The sequence below is a fragment of the Hypanus sabinus genome, chromosome 9 (genome assembly GCF_030144855.1).
Source record: "Hypanus sabinus isolate sHypSab1 chromosome 9, sHypSab1.hap1, whole genome shotgun sequence".
Lineage (NCBI taxonomy): Eukaryota > Metazoa > Chordata > Chondrichthyes > Myliobatiformes > Dasyatidae > Hypanus > Hypanus sabinus.
The window spans coordinates 133,199,078-133,218,818 of NC_082714.1; the positions used below are offsets into that span (position 1 = coordinate 133,199,078).

Here is a 19,741-nt window from a genome sequence, read left to right on the forward strand (position 1 = left end):
AAGGATTTGTACAATTGTAGTTTTTTCAGCATGGCAGGGAAGGTTTCTGATGTTTAATGGACAAGGCCACAGATAATTCTGAATGACCTCAAGCAGTTCAGAGCTAGGGCACCTGGCTTCTGACTGCACTGTCTTAGCCTGACTGACTAACTAGCATTAATAAAAACCTTGACAAAATGGTAGGGGCACAAATAGATCCATAGCCATGAGACAACAATTTTAATTTGCAATCTAACTTGGACAGGAGCAGATGGACCTTCCACACCATGAACCAGACATAGAGAAAATTTGCAATGAAATAGGACGTAGGTCATATAACAGCATAGCACAGTGTGGTCTCTTCAATCAAACCCGCTCAATGATCAGACTGACCCTCCTATACAGTACATAACGTTCAATTTTTCTTACATCAGAAATGCCAGCCATCAAATGCTGGAGTATGATTGGGTCTATACATTTGCTGGCCACTACCTCCAGTGTGGAAGGTTATGTGTGGCTCCCACTGATTAGCTCTGATTCTGCAACTTATCCTGAAAGAGAAAGGGAAGCACTTCAGCTAATATTGTGCAGTGTTCAGTGCACAATCCAATCAATGTAAAATAGCTGACCTTTTACATTAGCTATAAGGTGTGGGTACCCATGAGTTATCATGGGTTCAGCAGTACTTGTATGTAGTTGATGCATGTGGCATTTGAAGATATTGACTGTTTCATGATAGTGTATTCCAATACTTGCGGTTTGATCCTGCCTCTTGTAACATTCCCCTTGCTAAACTGCCTTCCCGTTGCTCCACCCATTAATATCAGTGTGTGCTTTTAAAGAACCATTAGGCTCCTTGTGGAAAGAGGACATCTCTCCTCTTTTCTAAAATCTGCATTGCATCACTTATAATCAGGGAGCCCATTATTCCCTCTTGTCAATCCTGTTTCTCCAATACTTCTTCCCGTGTAGTATCAGTTGTGGTCATTGCCTTGCAGTGCAGCCTGGCTTAACATCATATAGGTTAGCTTTGAGCAGTGCTCCCCCTTGGGTGTTAGGCCAGTAAACAACATGCTTATTGCTGGCTGCCTGCTCTGCTTATTTTCTTAATGTTCTTTTGTTCGAATTTAGCAAGTTACTAATAATGGAATAAATAGGCTTTAGGTGAGCAAACTAGAAAGTTTCCTACAGTTAAGTAACATATATCATGAAGAGAGAGAGAGAGAGAGAGATAAAGAGAGGGCAAGAAAGAACTTTATTATCATTGCATCTTTTGTAATGGACAAAAATCTTTTGGTTGGTAACCAGGATAATAGTACATACACTTCAAAATATTAGTATGAGGAAATGGAAAAGAATGGTTCCTCATCACAACAAAAAGCAAGAATTAATAATGGAAATTTCTAACACTTAAAGGAATAGTGTGGAAAATTTCTGCATGCATAGGTGACGACTCAAAGCATGTCATTAGTAATCTTTTTTGTTTATTTTCTCCTATCTCAGAATAAAGATAAAAAAATAACTAAATAGTCCTGTGTCTAGAGTGCATTACAAGAGAGAACAAAGTTCAGGGCTGCCTCTTCTACACCCCAGTGTGCACATACCAAAGATGGGTAAAAAAAAATCCTAGATTTAAACAAATTCAGACAGGAAATCTTTTATCAATTAAATTTTTTTCAAGGTGCTTTTAAAACCTTTAACTTTGATAAAATTTATTGTCAGTGCCAAATGTAGCTTTTACTTTCAATTCATACAGAATCCTTGATTTCTGTCCATATAAATCCTATAAAACCAAAATACCAGTGATTTATTTGGTAATAATTTTGTGCTTATTGAAATGGGGCTGTTACCACTGAAGAATTCATGTCTGGTGTTGGTAAACACTCTCAAGTCTTCTAAACCACAGAATGGGGTTTGAACTATAGTTCCTAGCAATTTACCCTCTCTATTGCATCTGGAAGACATTTCCATCTTTAAATCTATCCATGTGATTGTTTGATTCAAATTTAAAGCTCAGTAGAAAAGCTGCAGTACAGTGTTAGTTCAGCTGGTGCTGGTGTTGCTACCTGAGGTTCAGTGGAAGTTGTGCCCTTATTCCTTATCTGAATAACTGAGCCAGGTTTCGAGTTGTGATTGCACCTTTGCAGAGAGCCTGCCAGAAGGAAAATGCCCATTTGGGGCACCTGCTCATTAGCAACAAGTCTTCGGTTAGTTCTTGGAGAGGGATTGAAAGGCTCTAGAAGGGAATGCATGATAGTAGTAACAGTGGAGGTGATACAATGCCAGTTCTAACTATTTTCATTGAAATATTCTTTGATATGAGTACTTACTTTCCATCTGTGACTATTTTCACGTGTCAATTCAAAGTCACCTTTTAAGTTGACATATTCTGGATCCTTAATTCTCATTTAGCTCAAAAGCTCTAAGATTGTGTGCAGGCCATTCTATGTCCACATGGGTGTACTATTTGCTACCCATTCCATTCATTAATTACTTAACAGTTTATGTTGGAATGGATTTCTATATTTGATTTTCAGCTATTTTTTACTATTTAGGAAGTGGTTATAAGTTACTTAATAAAATCGTGTGTGGGACTCTTATGGCCACTTGTCAACAAAGCCTTTCTTTTCAAAAGGATTTAATTTATTTTCTCAGTAAAGGTCAAACAGAGTTCCAATCTTTAAAAAAACTACCATTAGGGCATAATGAGAACAGAAAGTAAAATGCTTCTCAGTCTGGTATAATCATGCTTTTCCAAGTCTGTAAGCATTTTCTAGTTTTGATTTCTGCAGCATTGTTTTAGTACACATATAAAAGTTGTTTACAATGTGTAAAACAGAAAGAAAAAATCTAGAATGTCAGCTTCACTTTGTTGGTTGGCACATAAAACTAGCACATAGTTAAAGTACAACTTCTGCAGTATGTTTCAGTACTCATTATGTTACCCAGTACAGAAAACCTGCAATTGTTAAAGGGCAAGGAATATTGTGCCACAGATCTCAGCACTTTTGTTTTCAGTCTGCAGCACTCCAACTCTATAGGCTCTGATGTACAGAACCTAAAACCCAGGAATCTGGTTCTAAACAACTCTCATTTATTTGTCCTTTTCTTTTAATTCACTGGTCGATTTTGATTGATTCTTTTTTACAGTTTAAAGGCATAATTTTAGCTGACTGATTCAGCTGCATACCAAACCAGAAGACCAATAGTGACTACTGCAAGGAACTTGAAGCATATGCACATTGATGTGAAAATGGAGTTAACATTTACATGCTTTGATAAAGCTTTATATTATTTAACCACCCTTAAGTCTCAACTTCAGTTCTAGATTATAAGCATCATACCAATAATTGGTAACTTAAAAAACATTGCCAAAGTATTGAAAATGGAATGCATATAAATGCAGTAAAGCTCCCGGGCAACATTAGTGATTAAAGCTTGTAACCTAAGACACAGCACACTTTAACACCATATCAGGGGGTGCATTGGAGGGGTAGCACCTCTAGATGGTGGGGGCCTGGCGCATTCCTTGGAGTGGCTCGTCATCTATTGGTCTCCACCAACACCCAGCTCTCACCTGTGGCTCCTCGTGGCTGTTTGCATGCCCGGGCAACGGCTTTGACAGGCCGGCTAAACCAGGCGAGGGTAGCCCGCGGGTCTGAAACCCTCGGTGAGATAGGAATTTGCTCATCCCAGCATGCGGAGACTGCTTCGGTGGATCAGGCGGAGGAAACCCCGCTGAGAAGGCGTTGCAGCAGCGCATTGTGGAGTGCACAGGGCGCGGCAGAGCACTTAAGAAGACGCGGCCATCCAATGCAGCCAAGGAAGTTGCCAGACGTAACGATTCTTCGTGCCACTGGATCCTGACTTCTCTGGCCGAGAGAGTGGGATCGTCTCTGTGCAAGCTTTTTCCACTTCAATATCCTTCACGCTCTGGTTACACTGTGCAACACTGAGGTTCCTGAGTTCGATCCAGTGACAGACCACCCCCGAGTGTGCTCTCCATCTGTGCCGGGTTGATGTCAAGCTCACAACTCGGCCTCGTAAAAAACACTGCCACCCTGCAGAATGTAGTCTTCCTTGCACCCCGAGAGACAACCATTATTATTAATACACTGAAGTTATTCAACACCTCAGTGCACAGCTATGCTTTTCTGGGCTTTGATGGATGGTATGGAGGAACTGTACTATAAATCAGCAATAAAAATATCTGAAAATAAAACAACTACAAACAGGTTACAGAAATTTAGGAAACATTTGACAAAAAACATGGAGGGAAAGTACAGTGTGGATGAACACAATGGCAATGAAGTGAACTTCCTTAATTATTTTGAAGGATCTGTCCTGGGCCCAGCACATAAGTGCAATTATGAAGATAGCATGGCAGTGCCTCTTCTTCTCTAGGAGTTTGCAGCGATTCGGCATGATACCTAAAAATTTGACAAACTTCTATACGTGTGGTGGAGAGTGTATTGACTGGCTGCATCATAGCTTGGTATGGAAACATCAATGCCCTTGAACAGAAAATCCTACAAAAAATAATGGATACAGCCCAGTCTACCATGGGTAAAGCCCTCTCAACCACAGAGCACATCTGTCGCAGGAAATCAGCATCCATCATCAGGGACCCCCACTACCCAAGACATGCTCTCTTCTCACTGCTGCCATCAGGAAGAAGGTACAGCAGCCTCAGGACTCACACTATCAGGTTCTGGAACAGTTATTACCAGTCAACCATCAGGTTTCTGAACCAAAGGGGATAACTTCACTCAGCTTTATTTGCCCTATCATTGAAATGTTTCCTTAGCCAATAGACTCACTTTCAAGGACTCTTCATCTCAATATTTATTGCAATTCTTCTATTTGTATTTGCACAATTTGTTGTCTTTTGCACTTATGTTGAACACCCTAGTTGGGAAGTCTTTCATTGATTCTATTATGGTTATTATTCTATAGATTTATTGAGTATTGCACAAGACAATCAATCTCAGGGTTGTATATAGTGACATGTATGGAGTTTGATAATAGAATTATTTTTGTACTTTGAACCTTAATAATTCCTGTCCTGTCAACAGTTTAAAATAAAACTGATAACTTACATCAATTTTCATCAATGGGGTAATGGAGTGAAATTAAGCAGATATATTGGGATAACTCCACCATTGTCTCCGATTTTCTATATTCCTGCGCCTTTGAATCACCGTATCAGACCATGATGCAACCATTCAAACAACACACACAAAATGCTGGTGGAACACAGCAAGCCAGGCAGCATCTATAAGGAGAAGCACTGTCAACGTTTTGGGCAGAGACCCTTTGTCAGGACTCGGCCCGAGATGTCGACAGTGCTTCTCCTTATAGATGCTGCCTGGCCTGCTGTGTTCTACCAGCATTTTATGTGTATTGTTTGAATTTCCAGCATCTGCAGATTTCCTCGTGTATGCAACAAGTCAGAATACTTTCAACAGTACATATTCTCTTTATCATCTGAGGCTTGTCATTCTCTTTACTTAGCCACACAGGTACAGTATGTGTTTATAGGGAGTAGAGCAGGGTGTTTAGCATGGAGTCTTGAGGTGCACTTATATTGATGATCAGCAAGGAGAAGGTGTGCTTACCAATCATCACTGATTAAGGTCTGCTGATGAGGAAGTCAAGAACCCAGTTGCAGAAGGAGGTATGGAGGCCCCGGTCTTGAAGTTTGATGTTGAGTTGGATGGGGTGATTGTGTTGAACACAAAGCTATATCGCAGCCTGATGTGTTTCTGATGTCTAGATGGTTCAGAGCAGAGAGAAAAATCAAATCTGTTGTGGACCTGTTGTGGCCACAGGCAAACTAGGCTCATCTAGGTTATCTCCGTGGCACAAGTTGATTCATGCCATAAGCAACCTCTCGAAGCACTTCATTGCAGTTGATGTAAGTCCTACTGGATGGTAGTCACTGAGACAGGTCACCAATCTCTTCTTGGCACAATAGAAGCAGTTGCATTCTCACTCAGCAGCTGCTCATTTGATGGCTTTTTAAATCCTTTGTGTCTCAGGCTGAACCAGGTTCCCAAAGTAAAAATTTGTCCTTGGTTGCAAGCACCTCAAGCACAATGTAGTTGTGTATACATGTTGAACTCTTTCCAAAATGCCTTCAGTGTCATACAATTTCAGAAGCAGGTGAAACAGGCAGGAGCTACAATGAAGAATACTTAGCACGCAAAATAATACAATTGTAGATATGTTCAATAATGAAAGGAGACCCCATTTGATCCACTGCTTTCAATAGTGAATGCAACTATAGACAATTTTCTATCCCTTGATGACTCTACTGAACAAAACCAAAGAAACAACATGTGAAGAACCGTAGACATCTCTATGTGAGTAGTATTTCATTTTGCGTGTGCTTTAACATTAACATTGGTTAGACTCAAATTACAATTTTTACTGTTATGGGATAGTAAGTTATTTTTCTCAGGATTTAAGTTCTGTCCATCTGAAGCCATTCTTTCCTCTTTTCTCCTCAGTCTTCTCTCTTCCACGGATTCCACTAAGTTGCAAAATAAAAACAAAGATGCTGAAACTATGTATTAGGCCATGCAGTGTCTGTTGAAAGAGAAACAGGGTTAAGGATTCAGGATGATGGAGTTTCATCAGAACTTCTGTTTAAATTCTTCAGGCTCTGAGGATAGGTGCAATTTAACCCTTCTACAGTTCAAATTTAATCTGACTGTGCCATCTCTCAACCATGCTTAAATCAGACAATCAGCTGATCATGCTGCATTCTTAGCTACCGAGTTTATGATACGTTGTACTATCATTCTTTTGCAGTTTTTGTTTGCTTCATTGTGTTTATTGGCTTGAAATTAACTTTCCTGAAGTATGGTCTATTTTCCTGTTACTTCTGGATATCACAGCAACGTCTAAACAGTAATGTCCAAACTTCTTATCTTTTTATGAGCGTCAAGTCTAATTTTCAGCTTCGCTTGATTACTCATTCCCATGGAAGTGTAGCAGTACAGTTTCTGGAAGTCTGCACAACATGTATTTTCCAGTTCATAACCAAGAAAAAAAAATAGTAGATGCTGGATATTTGACATATAAAGAGAAGATATTGGAAATATTTAGCAGGTGGACTGCATCTATGGAGAAAGAACGTCAAATTTACTGTTTCAGCTTGTTAACTGAAGAAAGGTCTTCAAGTTGAAATGTTAACTAAAACCCTCTCTACTCTCAAATTGACCTGTTGAGTATTTCCAATATGTTATATTTTTATTTCTCCCTTTCCTTATCCTATGGCAATGGATGTGTGGTTTCATTTTCTGTACTTCTAATAAAGGAGATATTTTGATTCACCTCTCATTGCATTGGTTTCCCCTTTGTCTTTTCTATTATCCTTCTAGGTTCCTCTCTCCAGATTTGCCTTCCACTTAGATAAACCCAGAGCATTCTCTGCAAGAATTAGAAAGCTACAGATACTGGATAAAGCAAATACAGAAGCTTCTGAAAATACCCAGCGTCCTTCCTCAGCCTGCAATATTAACCAGGTCCCTTGTTCAGTAGGTGCAGTCTGCCCAGCATTTTTCTGGGCATCTCTTGGTCCATCTGAGGAATTGACTGAGGCTAGCAGCTCTACTTCATTACCAACTGTGTCACACCACCCACCCTATCCTGATGCTGAACTCCACCTTAGGTGAGGGATACCAAGTAGATGAATGGTTTGCATTCACAAACTGATTGTCCTTTAGATACAAGGATACAGGATAATATGCCTTGAGGCATTCCGAAGAGTAATGTATGTTTTAACATCATGTCACCACTAAATTAGAGTTTTGAATTGATGATAGTCTGAACAAACTGCTTAACTAAAATGCATTGCTGTCGGTCATTATTATACCATAGATTTCAATATCCTTAACCAGTCTTTTATCAAATATCATATAAGACATTAACACTAATTTTAAAATGTTGAATAAGCAGATGGGAGTTCTGGCTCCATTCCATTGGCTCATCCCACTCACTGACAAGGGAAACCTTCTGTTTCCCTTGATTTGATGCAAGCCTCTTGATCTTTTTGCGGTTTTCATCTTTTCAGTAGCTATTCTAGGCAATTTTTTGTTATCCAGAAAACTGGAAGTGATATTCATTTAAATAAGAATTGGATGGGATTCAACTGACATCTTGGCCTGTGGATATATCAGAGAACATTCTGCAATTTTAATCCTTCAATTATAAATCTAAATTGTTCTTTCTAACAATGTGCTGGTTAAAATATTCTCCATCTACTTTCTTGCAATAGGGAATTAAAAAAAGAAGAGGATCCTGGTTTGAAGTTTTTTCTATGATTTGTCATTGGATGCTAAGCACTGCTGACATCTACAGAACCTTCTCATTGGAAAGAGGCTGAATCTGTGGTAAGTGTTTTCAGAAGCAATGTAACAATATAACATTTATGCATTTCTGGCTGAACAAAATAGTAAGAGCAGATGAAAAGTGGACTATCTTGTATGACTACAGAGTGGCAATAAAATGTTGAGCAGAATAAAGGCAGAAAGAGTTCTGGTTGGATGCATCTTATGGTAGATCAGTGTCCTTAATTTCAAGTGCAAGTTTTAAATGCTAATTCCACATCTAATTCATGAAGATCCAATCTCTGCAATCTCTCATATTTTTGTGGGCATTATCTCATGGGGATGGGAGTAGATTCCCAGAGGAAAGCATCTGGATATCATTTCGAGTTTTAAAAATTATTTGACATCCACTAACCAGACTTCACCAGATCACAACTGAGGAGATAGCAAATAGAGTGTGTGTAGTTTCTACTGGCATACCCAGCCTGAAATTGAAACCCATTTTAGGATTCTTAAGAATATCTCCAAATAGATTGCTCAGTACCCTGTCATGAAAGTTAACTGCAGACCAGTAACCAACAAATTGAGAGAAAGAAGGCAGCAGAAAAGCAGTTAGCCTGATCTCAGTGGCTGGGAAGATATTAGAGTCAATTGTTAAGGATGAAGTGATGGAGTACTTCGTGACACAGGACAAGATAGTACAAAGTCAGCATGGTTTCCTTCAGGGAAAATCCTTCCTGAAGAACCTGTTGGAATTATTTGAGGAAATTACAAGTAGGATAGATAAAGGGGATGCAGTGGATGTTGTATATTTGGACTTTCAGAAGGCCTTTGGCAAGGTTGCCACACATGAGACTGTTTACCAAGTTAAGAGCCCATGGTATTACTGTAAAGTTATTAACCTGGTTAGAGCATTGGCTGATTGGTAGGAGGCAGTGAGTGGGAATAAAAGGATCTTTTTCTGGTTGGCTGCCAGTGACCAGTGGCATTCTGCAGGGATCGGCATTGGGACCACTTCTTTTCAATGCTGTATATCAATGATTTAGACGATGGAATAGATGGGTTTGTTGCCAAGTTTGCAGATGATACAAAGATTAGTGGAGGGGCAGGTAGTGTTGAGGAAACAGGTAGGATGCAGAAGGACTTAGACAGATTAGAAGCAAGAAAGTGGCAAATACAATACCTTGTTGGAAAATACATGGTCATGCACTCTGGTAGTAGAAATAAATGTGCAGACTATTTTCTAAAAGGGGAGAAAATCCAGGAATCTAAGATGCAAAGGGACTTGGGAACACTGGTGCAGAGCACCCTGAAGGTTAACTTGTAGATAGAGTCAGTGGTGATGAAGGCAAATGCCATGTTAGCATTCATTTCAAGAGGTCTAGAATACAAGAGCGTTTTGGGCCCCTCATCTTAGAAAAGATGGCTCTGGGTCCATAGATGCTGGAATTCAGAAGGATGAGGGGGGAACTCTTTGAAACCTTTCGAATGTTGAAAGGCCTAGACAATGCAGATGTGGAAAGGATGTTTCCTATGGTGGGAGAGTCTAGGATAAGAGAGCACAGCCTCAAAACAGAGATACGGTGGTGAATTTGTGGAATTTGTTGCCACATGCAGCTGTGGAAGCCAGGTCATTGGGTGTATTTGAGACAAAGATTGATAGGTTCTTGACTGAACATTGCATCAAAGGTTACAGGGAGAAGGCATGGAACTGGGGATGAGGAGGAGAGAAAAAAAGTATCAGCCATGATTGACTGGTGGAGCAGACTCAATGGGCCAGATGGCATAATTCCACTCTTATGTTTTATGGTCTTATGTTCTAAATGAGTAAGGTGTTGTACTACATTGACAAAACCATGGAGTATGAGTTAGAGGTAGCAAGCAATCATTTACTCTCTAGTAAACTATAACTTAACAAATACACCATGAGCACAGGAGAATGAGGGGTGACCTCAAAGAAGTTTACAAAATTATGAGGGGTATAGATAAGGAGGATGGTCATTGTCTTTTCTTCAGGGTTGGGGAGTCCAAAGCTTGAAGATACAGGTACAAAATAACAGTGGAGAGATTTAGAAGAGTCCTGACAGGTAACGTCTTTACACAGAGGGCAGGAAGTACCTGGAATGAGCTGCCAGAGAGGGTACAATTGTAACAATGGAGAGATGTTTGGATAGGTACATGGAGCAAAGGGCCTGGAGAGTTCTGGGCTGAATGTGGCCAACTAGGACTAGCAGGGAGCATGCTGTGGTTGGCATGGACCAGTTGAGCATGGACCAATTGGATATTTCTCTGTGACCCTAATGAAGAGTAACTCATATCAGACATGTTCCCCTGCTGTGAATTTCATGAGCTATTTTTAAGTGTAATTTTGGAAGGATATATTGGCCCTTGCTGCATAAAATGATTCCCAAAACTAAGTTATGGAGACTACAAAATGACAATTATGCGTATAAGTATTGGAAATATTTAGAACAGGCAGCATCTGTGGAGGAAGAATGAGGGATAACATTTCAGATTGATGACTTTTTATCAGAACTGGAGAAAATGTAGTTTTTTAAGCTGTAGAGTGGGGTAGCTCTGGGGAGAACAAAAGAAATATCTGTGATTGAGTGGAGATGAATATTGTCCAGATTATACAATGACGTTGCACCACCTGAGCGATGTTTATGGATACTTGCTAATGATAAATGATCTCTCTGGAGATATATAAATGGAGGGAGATGAGGGTAGTAGAAAGAAATGAAATCAATGTTGGAAAAGAGAAATGCAGGACACAGTGGGTGCTAGAAATCTGAAATAAAAGGAGCTGATGGAAGTACTCAGGAGGGCCCATTCAAACAGCACACTGCTCCCAGAACCTCTCCTGGGTCTGCTCAGCTCTGCCATTACTGTGATTACCCAGAGAGAGCAGGATTGCCCTCAGACTGTACTTATTAAGCAAATATTGTGTTTGAAAGGAACTTATTGAGCAAGAGCTGTATTGTTAGTAGAGCTAAATCTGAGAGAGCACTCAAATAGTGGGTGAGAATGTACCGTGGAAGTGCTGCACAGTTGGAAGCAAATATTACGATATTGCTGTTTTGTTAAAATTGCCTTCTTTTGAATTCAAGATCCTTTCTGCCCTTTCAAGTTTATATAAAAGATCCAGGGCATGACAGTGGAAGAAAGTTCTAGATAATAATGATTTTTCAAACAATACCATTATACAGATGATCAGGTCAATTCTCTTTCTGAGCAGTTGAATTCTGTGGTCAATTAATTATTCCCAGAAGCTACTGCACTGAGTTTGGAGTATGGACTATTTGCTGTGCTGGGGTTTTGTTTTTTTTTCTGAATCAGAAGACAGTATAGAACCAATACTCTTACTGCATACTTTCTCCTCTTGCTTCCAACCTTTCATCTCTGTAAGACCAAAAGACAATATAATACAGGAGTAGAACTAGGGCATTTGGCTCATTGGCAATCTGTCAAATGTCATTACACTCTTTCTATTGTTAGTACAAACACATGTAGAAAGACTTGTGCACAATTGTGAATATGAACCTCAAACCAATATGAATAAATGCAGTACCTGAGCACAGAAATGAAAGATAAAAATTCAGGAGGAACTTTACTAAGCAGAGGGTGCTTGGAATGTGAGTATGGTTGTCATGAGGACTAATTGAGCTTCACAGCATGGATATATTTAAGGGAAGGTTAAATAAAAAAAGCCCAAGAAGAAGGAATAAAAGAAAGGACAGATTTAATGATGAACCTTTGGGCTAATGATTTTGGGGTAAATGGTTGCTTCTACAATATAGATCCAATCGAACCACTTGGTCAAATAGTTAGACATTACTGAAGTTCAGAAGGTTTTGGGATCCATTTTTCACATCGATTGGCATCATGCGAACGATTGGAAAGCACCTGTAAAGATGATATAGTAACACATTTAATTATTGTGAAGACATGGAGACAAATTCATAGTAGTCTGTGAATTATCAGCTGACTCAGGACTGATCTGGATGCAGTCTGATGTGACCCATCAGCCTGAAATTATATCTCCTACAGCATCTGGGAATGGTGAGTTTATTACAAACACACAGCAATAGAGCTGCTGTCCAATAGCTTGTGGTGAATGATTCAGCCCAGTTAGGGGACAGGAAGTGAAGGGGAGGGGGACAAATGCAGAAGGAACTTCAAACATCCAAAGGGGCTTCACAATGGAGCAGCCAGACAAAACTGACGCCAGCCCCAGAGAAAGGAAGGTGAGCACCGCTGGCCAATGACTGGTTTCATTCGAAGTTCCTGAAGGTGGGGAGAGAAGCAATGAGGAAGAGTGGCTTGGGCTGAGAACTCCAGAGTTTTGTCCCTTAGCAACAGAAGTGATGGTCTCATTAGAATCTACTGTATGACCTGTAACTAGAATTACAGGAAGCCAGATATCTCCATGAGTCTAGAGGAAGCAGCAAAGATCAGAATGTCTGGGACTACGGTGCAGGAAAGTGAGTTAATTCTGAATGGCACACAGACTAAACACAGGAGTTGCAGCTCCAATGGTTTAACAGTTCCTCGTTGTATCGAAACTGTGCAGGAATGTGGCTGTTTACTTTGTCTTATCTTACACACTGCAGCTTTCCTGGTCATTGCTATCCCTCTGCTCTTTGCTATTTTCCCTGCTCTCAGATCACAATTCCATATTTTGACTGAGACAATCTGAATACTGTGTTTCTTCCAACATTACCAGTTCCCCTATGATCAGGGATTCCATTCTCCTAATTAGTCATTTTGTGCTCGTCTATATTCTACACATTTCGGTTATCACCAGGACACACATTCAGCTTGCACCATGGAAATGCTCACGCAGACTGTGATTACAAAATTCAGTCTTGGCTGTGCCCTGATCATAGAAACAAAACAGGGGTCAGAAAGGGAGGTCACAGCTGCAGCAGGATTGCAAATGAGGAAGGAAAACAACCAAGAGGTAGGAAAGAGGAGAGGCTCCGATGGACTGAAAGAATGATTGGAAAAGAATGTCTAGGATGCAGGCCAGTTTCCATGCCAGCCACAAGCTGGTGGTAAATCGCTATTGGACTGGCACATACAACGGAAAATGAGGAAAGAGAAGATAGAGTGTAAGCGGCAGGGATGCAACAAATTGGAAGCTGCTGAGAAACCATTGGCACGGGGAGAAGGTTAAAACTGAGCATCCCATTCCCCTTCTCAGAGCTGTGCACCAGGTCATTGCAGGGAGTGAACAGATCAAAGCTTTTCATTTTCTTCTCCATCCCTTCTTCATCTGACTCCATCAGCAAATCTTCACTTCCTCATATCTATCCCAGTTTTCCTGAAAATGTACTTTTGCCCATGGCCTTCAACTATAATATTCTAATGGCACTTCAATTGGGCCCATGGCCTTGGCCATCTCCATCTCTCTGAACCAAGTCTCAGCCTTTGGTTTTGTTATCCAACTGAAACTTGCAGCAAGGGGCACTGATCAAAAGGGCTTGTTGCAATGCCCACCTAGTCCCAATGTGCTGGAGCTTCCAGGCCTTCCAACCAATATTGGTTACAGTCTGCATGTTGCAGTGTTTTAATGTTACAGGATAACTTCAAGAAATACGTACGTTTCTTTGTAACATTTATTACTGTATTTATTAGGTCTTAAGGGGTTGTAGAAACATTCTTTATACAAGAGTATGAGCAAAGAGACCCACTTTTGATCTCCATATTGCTGTTCATGGGATTTTTTTGGTCCAACTCATGATGAAAATGTAATTTGGTTTCCAGTCAAGGGGTGCAGCCCCTACACTCCTGGGGCTTGAAATATCATGTATTTATATAAAAGTATTTGTTCTTTTTGAGTTTTTGTTATTCTTTTCTGTCTGTAATATATCTTTAAATGCCTAGAAATTCAGTCCTGGTCTATAGTATTAAATACATTATACAATTGAAACCAGAAGGTAAACTGTAGATGCTGAAACAGTTCAAGTGAATGTTCATTGACTTGAAGTATTAAGTGTTTTTGTCTCAGGCTGACTTGCTGAGTGTTTATGGCAATGTTTTCATTCTATGTTAAAGGGTAGTGACTGTCCCAGACACCCAGTTTCTAAAATTCGGTTTCAATGACAAATTTGGTTCCAATATGGCAGTTATCCGTCATGTTTGACAATGACAAGAAACCTTTGTGGGGCAGTTTCACTCTCTTGACTTCAGAAGTCCAAGTCCAGTGGTACAAACAGGGGTCTCCCTTGGTTACAGCAGATAGCCATGACATCTTTTGTGCCTTGCCATACCCCTCGCTCTCCAGAGTGTGATGGAGTACCACGTTCCTAGCTGTTGGATCTCATCCACCCAGTCTGTCGGAGATGACTTTGTATGCTGGGACAGGCGTGTGACTAACTCACTGTAGTATGAGGCCATTGAAACAGTGTACTGGTGTTGCATGCAAACAGCTACTTGGAACCAAGTGTCCTGTGGGGACCAAAGCTGCCCCAGAATGGACATGACAAGCCCCATCACCAGAGTTGCTATCCCCCCCTGGACACCCCACACACCCCAGTTCCAAAATATAGAGTATTATAAGCATGAACTCTGCTTATACTCCAAGACATTCTGTATCCCAAAGGAATTAATTTAATTCACCCATGTCTGGGAGTGAATTAGTATGTGTCCCACCTCTCCATACAGAATTCAGTATAAGAGCAAAACCGAAAGAAATCCATCAACTAACCAATGCATTGTATGTGATGAGTTTAAACATTATTGTTGAAGGGATCTTCCTTCCAGTAAAAGTGTAATCACTTGAGCAAAGTTAACAGAGCTGTTGGCTACCATCAAAATATTTCACAACCTGCCCATCCCAAAAACCTCCAGTGGATATTAGCCACACCTTCATGAAAGCCCTCATTGTCCTGACTGGCATCACAAAAAGCATCAGCTCTGGTTTGAATTTGCCATTGGCTGGTCCTTATTCACCCTGACTCAAGTAAAAGTACGGTTGACAGAGTTAACATAGAAACTTAGAGACCAGGTTTGGAAGTTCTTTAATGTGGATTTTCACAAGATGAACATATACTGAACCCCGGGGGTTGTGCATATAAATTAGATTCCTGGTCTTAGACATTCATATAGTCACAAACAACATGGCAGGCTTTACATTAGCAGTCTTCCACCATGGTGAAATGCAACGGCGGAGCTTTGGGGTGAGAGGAATGGGGACATTGGGAGTATATAAGTGAGGTGAAAGAAGATTACAAGGGGAGGAGGCTATGGGTTTGATTGGGAGAAATGGATCCAGTGAAGATGAGTGGTAGGGCGGTTTAACGCGTGTTGAACGTGGCCCTTGGACAGGCACATGAATATACAGAGCATGAAGGGACATGGACCACGTGCAAGCAGAGGGGATTAGGTATCGTTAGTTTGGCACAGCATTATAGGCTAAAATGTCTGTTCCTGCAATGTAATGTTCTATGTTTCTGTTGCTGGAGGATTGATGTAGTGAAGGGAGAGGTGGGATGGGAAGATTGGTTGGAGGGTGGGGGCAGGGAGCAAGAAGGAGAGTGACAGTGATGAAATTGGGATGGGGAGATTACCAAGATGTAGGCATAAAATAATTGTGCTATGTGATAGCATTTCTAGCTCTGAAATCTGCTGTTCCCTAGTTTCCACAAGAAATTCTATAAAATGTGTTCTGCCTTCTCCACAAATCCACTCAGCAGTTCAAACTTGATTTTGTGTGATTGAAATCCTATTCCTTGGCAAACTGTTTGAACTGAAACCCTTGCAAGCAGTGACCCATTATACTGCGTTTTAATGGTGGTTCAATGAAGGAGAAGCGATTTCATAACAACTGTTACGTCTTCAAGCTCTTATATTCATAAAGTACATGTTTGTCCATTTTTTCACTATGCTTAGTACAGTATATAAGCTCTGAGTCTTTTGTAATGGCCTGCACTGTGCAACAGTCCTCCTGCTGTGTGAACAAATGCGGTACTGACTTTGATGCCGTCACTATGTGTTTTTTTAGTGATTCTTCTTGTTGATTTGGTTTAAAACTTTTTGTAGAGTGTGCACTTTATTACCACATGAGCAGTGCCCTGTATTCAGGCCAATTACTGACCTCATATTTGTGTCTTTCTCTTTGCCAATATGTCCTTTGTGAATCTTTTGCAATATTTCCTTGCCTAAGCTTTCTGGTATGTCAGTCTTAGCTCCTGTGTGTGCTTTCAATTGTTATTACTGTTAAACCCTCTCTGTTGATTTAGTGAACTAATATATGGAGTTGGTCAAGATTTGGGGCTGGGTTTCCCCTAATTGTGAATATTAAATCATCCCATAAGGTGTTAGGCAAAATGCAGTGCACACTTTGAGCTGGGTGCATACTACCCACAGCAATGATAAGGAGAACTAGATGCTGTCCATTATCCACAAATGAGGAATTGTTCATAAGACAAACCACGTCTTTGACCAGCTGGAGGTCTTATCCAATTTTTATCAGCAACATACTGCTCAACTATCGCTGGTGAGCTGAACACATAACTAAGTTTCCCAGTTCGACATTGTCTGCGTCTCTGCACACAACAGAAGCCACCCTCAAGTATTCTAATAAGAGGAGCTTCACAAACTGTCCATCATCCGAAATAAAAAAAAATAAAAGTTTTGGGAGAGAGAATTGTTTCCTGGACCACCCTTGGACTCCAAGTGTATTTATTTATTTAGAGATACAACACAGAACAGGCCTTCCCAGACTAATGAATTGCATTGCCCAGCAACCTACCAATGTCACCCTAGTCCAGGGATGGCCAACCTGTGGCACATTGGATGATTAAAAGTGGCGCATTGCACCCCAGTGATAATAATTAAAAAGTAAGCCTACTCATGCAAAAAATATTAACCAAAAACCAATCTGTAAAAAAAAAATCTATAACAGGAATTCAAGTAGCTTAGAGCTAGAAATGGGTTTTACTGAGAATGAATCTAAAACTTAGCAATTATTTTTAGCAATTTTATTATTTCAGGCACATCTTTTGGCAAATGTTATCTTCTTTCACATTAATCTGTTTTCAATTTAAAAAATGTTCAATGAGTCAAACTAGGAACGAAGGACTTTTGTTCTGCAATTGTTCCATAACTGTTCAATACACGTTTGATACTTGTTTTATCTTGAGGCGCCAGGCGTCTGCACCAGCGTTGTGACGCACGTTTTTGCCAGTCAGTTTACAATTGACACTCGTGCGCTACGGAGTTGTGCTTTGTTCGTCCTTTGTGAACATTTGCAGTTTTGTACTTTTTCGAAAATGAAGCCTTGTTTTTACATTCAGTTACCCATCGCAATGCAAAAGAAAATGAGCAAAATAAAAGCAGAAAGTGATAGTAAGCGTGAATTCAATGAACAGTGGGAAAATGAGTTCTTATTTATAGCAGGTCCGTGAGGAAAACAGTTGTGCATTGTTTGTGAAAACACTTCCTCACATAATAGAAGACATGATCTTAATAGACACTATAAAACACAACATCAGACTGAAATAGAAGGAAAACTGAAGTTAGTGCTTGGGTCTGAGTTACGGCAAGAATATGTGATTAAGAAAAAGGAAGAAATCAGAAGAAGATAAAATATATTTGTTAAAAGTCTCATTAAGGTAAGTAATGTTTATCTTGTTTTTATATTAACTCAATATATCATGTAAAAATACTAACTATGTCTATATTAACATATTTTTACAAGAATTGAATGGGGGTACAAGAGTTGTATGGCGCATCTGAACTCGTGAGTGAAAAAATTGACACATGGAATGTAAAAGGTTGGCCACCCCTGCCCTAGACTAATCTCAGGACCATTTACAATGACCAATTAACCTTCTAACTAGTACGTCTTTGGACTGTGGGAAAAAAAGAGAGCATCTGGCGGAAACTCACACGCCCACGGGAAAGATGTACAAAAATGCTTACAGAGGATGCCAGAATTGAACTTCAGACCCTGACATTCCAAGCTGTCATAGTGTTGTGCTAACCACTATGCTACTGTGGCACCCCATGTACTTACATGTTGATCTAACTGATTTATTCTACCAGCCCTGATATCAGGAGAACAGTCTAGTGTAGTCTGTGTACACACATAGGTCAGGGAAGATGTTGAGGGAAGAAATCAGAAAGCTATTGGGGGGTTTGCATCCCTGCACAACAATGTGAAAAAATGTTACTCTCCTTTGTTCTTATTTATCAGATCATAAAACAATGAACAGACAGAAAACTTAAAATGGATTGGAATGGTTGACTGCACTCTTATACTCCATGAAAGAAATGTAGGCATACATCTGGCTTGGAGTAAAAACTTCTGTCTATCCCACAGGTGATCCTTGTCCTTTTTCACTTCCTCAAATTAATGGCATTGTTAGACTTTATCTGGGAATTCTCCTCATTTTCAACACTGGAAAATATCCCTAAGCGTTCTGTTGCTACACTTAACATCACAGCACAGGAACACCTGAACAAGTCTGCCACCAAATTCAAATATAGAGACTCACGTAACTTAATCTGACATTTATTTCGACAGATTTTAAATAAGCATGGATCTATTTGATTTAGTTTTCCATTGTTAGAAACCATTGTTATTCTTTGTGTGCATTTGTCAATGCATGTAAATCCTCTACTTTTTATTTGTTGCGTATTTTTATGAAACTTATAAGCTAACAGCAAGTTGCTGACTTTTAAAAAGGAGGAGCTTAAAAGTCAGGGCCAACCATTAATATTGTGCCCCAGCTCTCTATGTGATACGCAAGCCAGGACAGTTTGATGTTGCGAGCAAGCTGTTGCCTATGCAGCAGGCTTTGCCTCTCCATGCATGAATTCAAAAGAACAGCAGAGACTGATACAGTTTGGCACCTGTGTTGTCACAGGAGTTGCCAGTCAGTGTGGAATTCAATGTCCTTAAGGACTCCAGCTCCGGATTTTTCCTTGGGGTTTAATCTTGAATCCTACTTCATGAGTGGGTATGACCACAAGGTCACAGAAGTTTGAGATCAGATTTTTCCATCTAGATGAGCTGCCTACCACAGCTGATGATCTCCATCTGCCAGAAGCAACTGGTTTTAAGGCACCAGTACCCCTCCTTTGCCCCCTCTCCTATTAGTAGAAACGGTTCCAGCAGGCTTAGTAGCTAAGCCACACGTGAAGGCCAGGGCCAGGAGTTGGACTTGATTGTCAGAAACTATTTGAGCTGCACGCCGATGAGAGCGTTTAATAGATAGTGTGAGCTTTTCGCCACTACATCCACCAGCTATGACAACCTTAGAAGCACAACATATTCCATCCACACTTTCAGCTGAAATTAAATAATTGTTTAAACTGTTTATTATAAAAATTCTCCTCAAATCCACAAGTTTATGGATGTGAAATTATCTGCTCTGCCCAATGAAAGCATTTTAAGGATTTAGTTGACGTATGAG

At 40.2% G+C, this 19,741-nt stretch overlaps 1 long non-coding RNA gene across 4 annotated transcripts in view; it reads left to right on the forward strand.

Annotated features, from left to right (window-relative positions):
• The window catches only part of LOC132399824 (uncharacterized), a 150,032-nt gene that overhangs the window by 39,293 nt on the left and 90,998 nt on the right, over positions 1-19,741 (forward strand). For all 4 annotated transcript variants that reach the window (XR_009514101.1, XR_009514100.1, XR_009514099.1 and 1 more), the window contains one exon: positions 8,264-8,378. This is a non-coding gene — a long non-coding RNA (uncharacterized LOC132399824). The remainder of the gene's footprint in view (positions 1-8,263; positions 8,379-19,741) is intronic.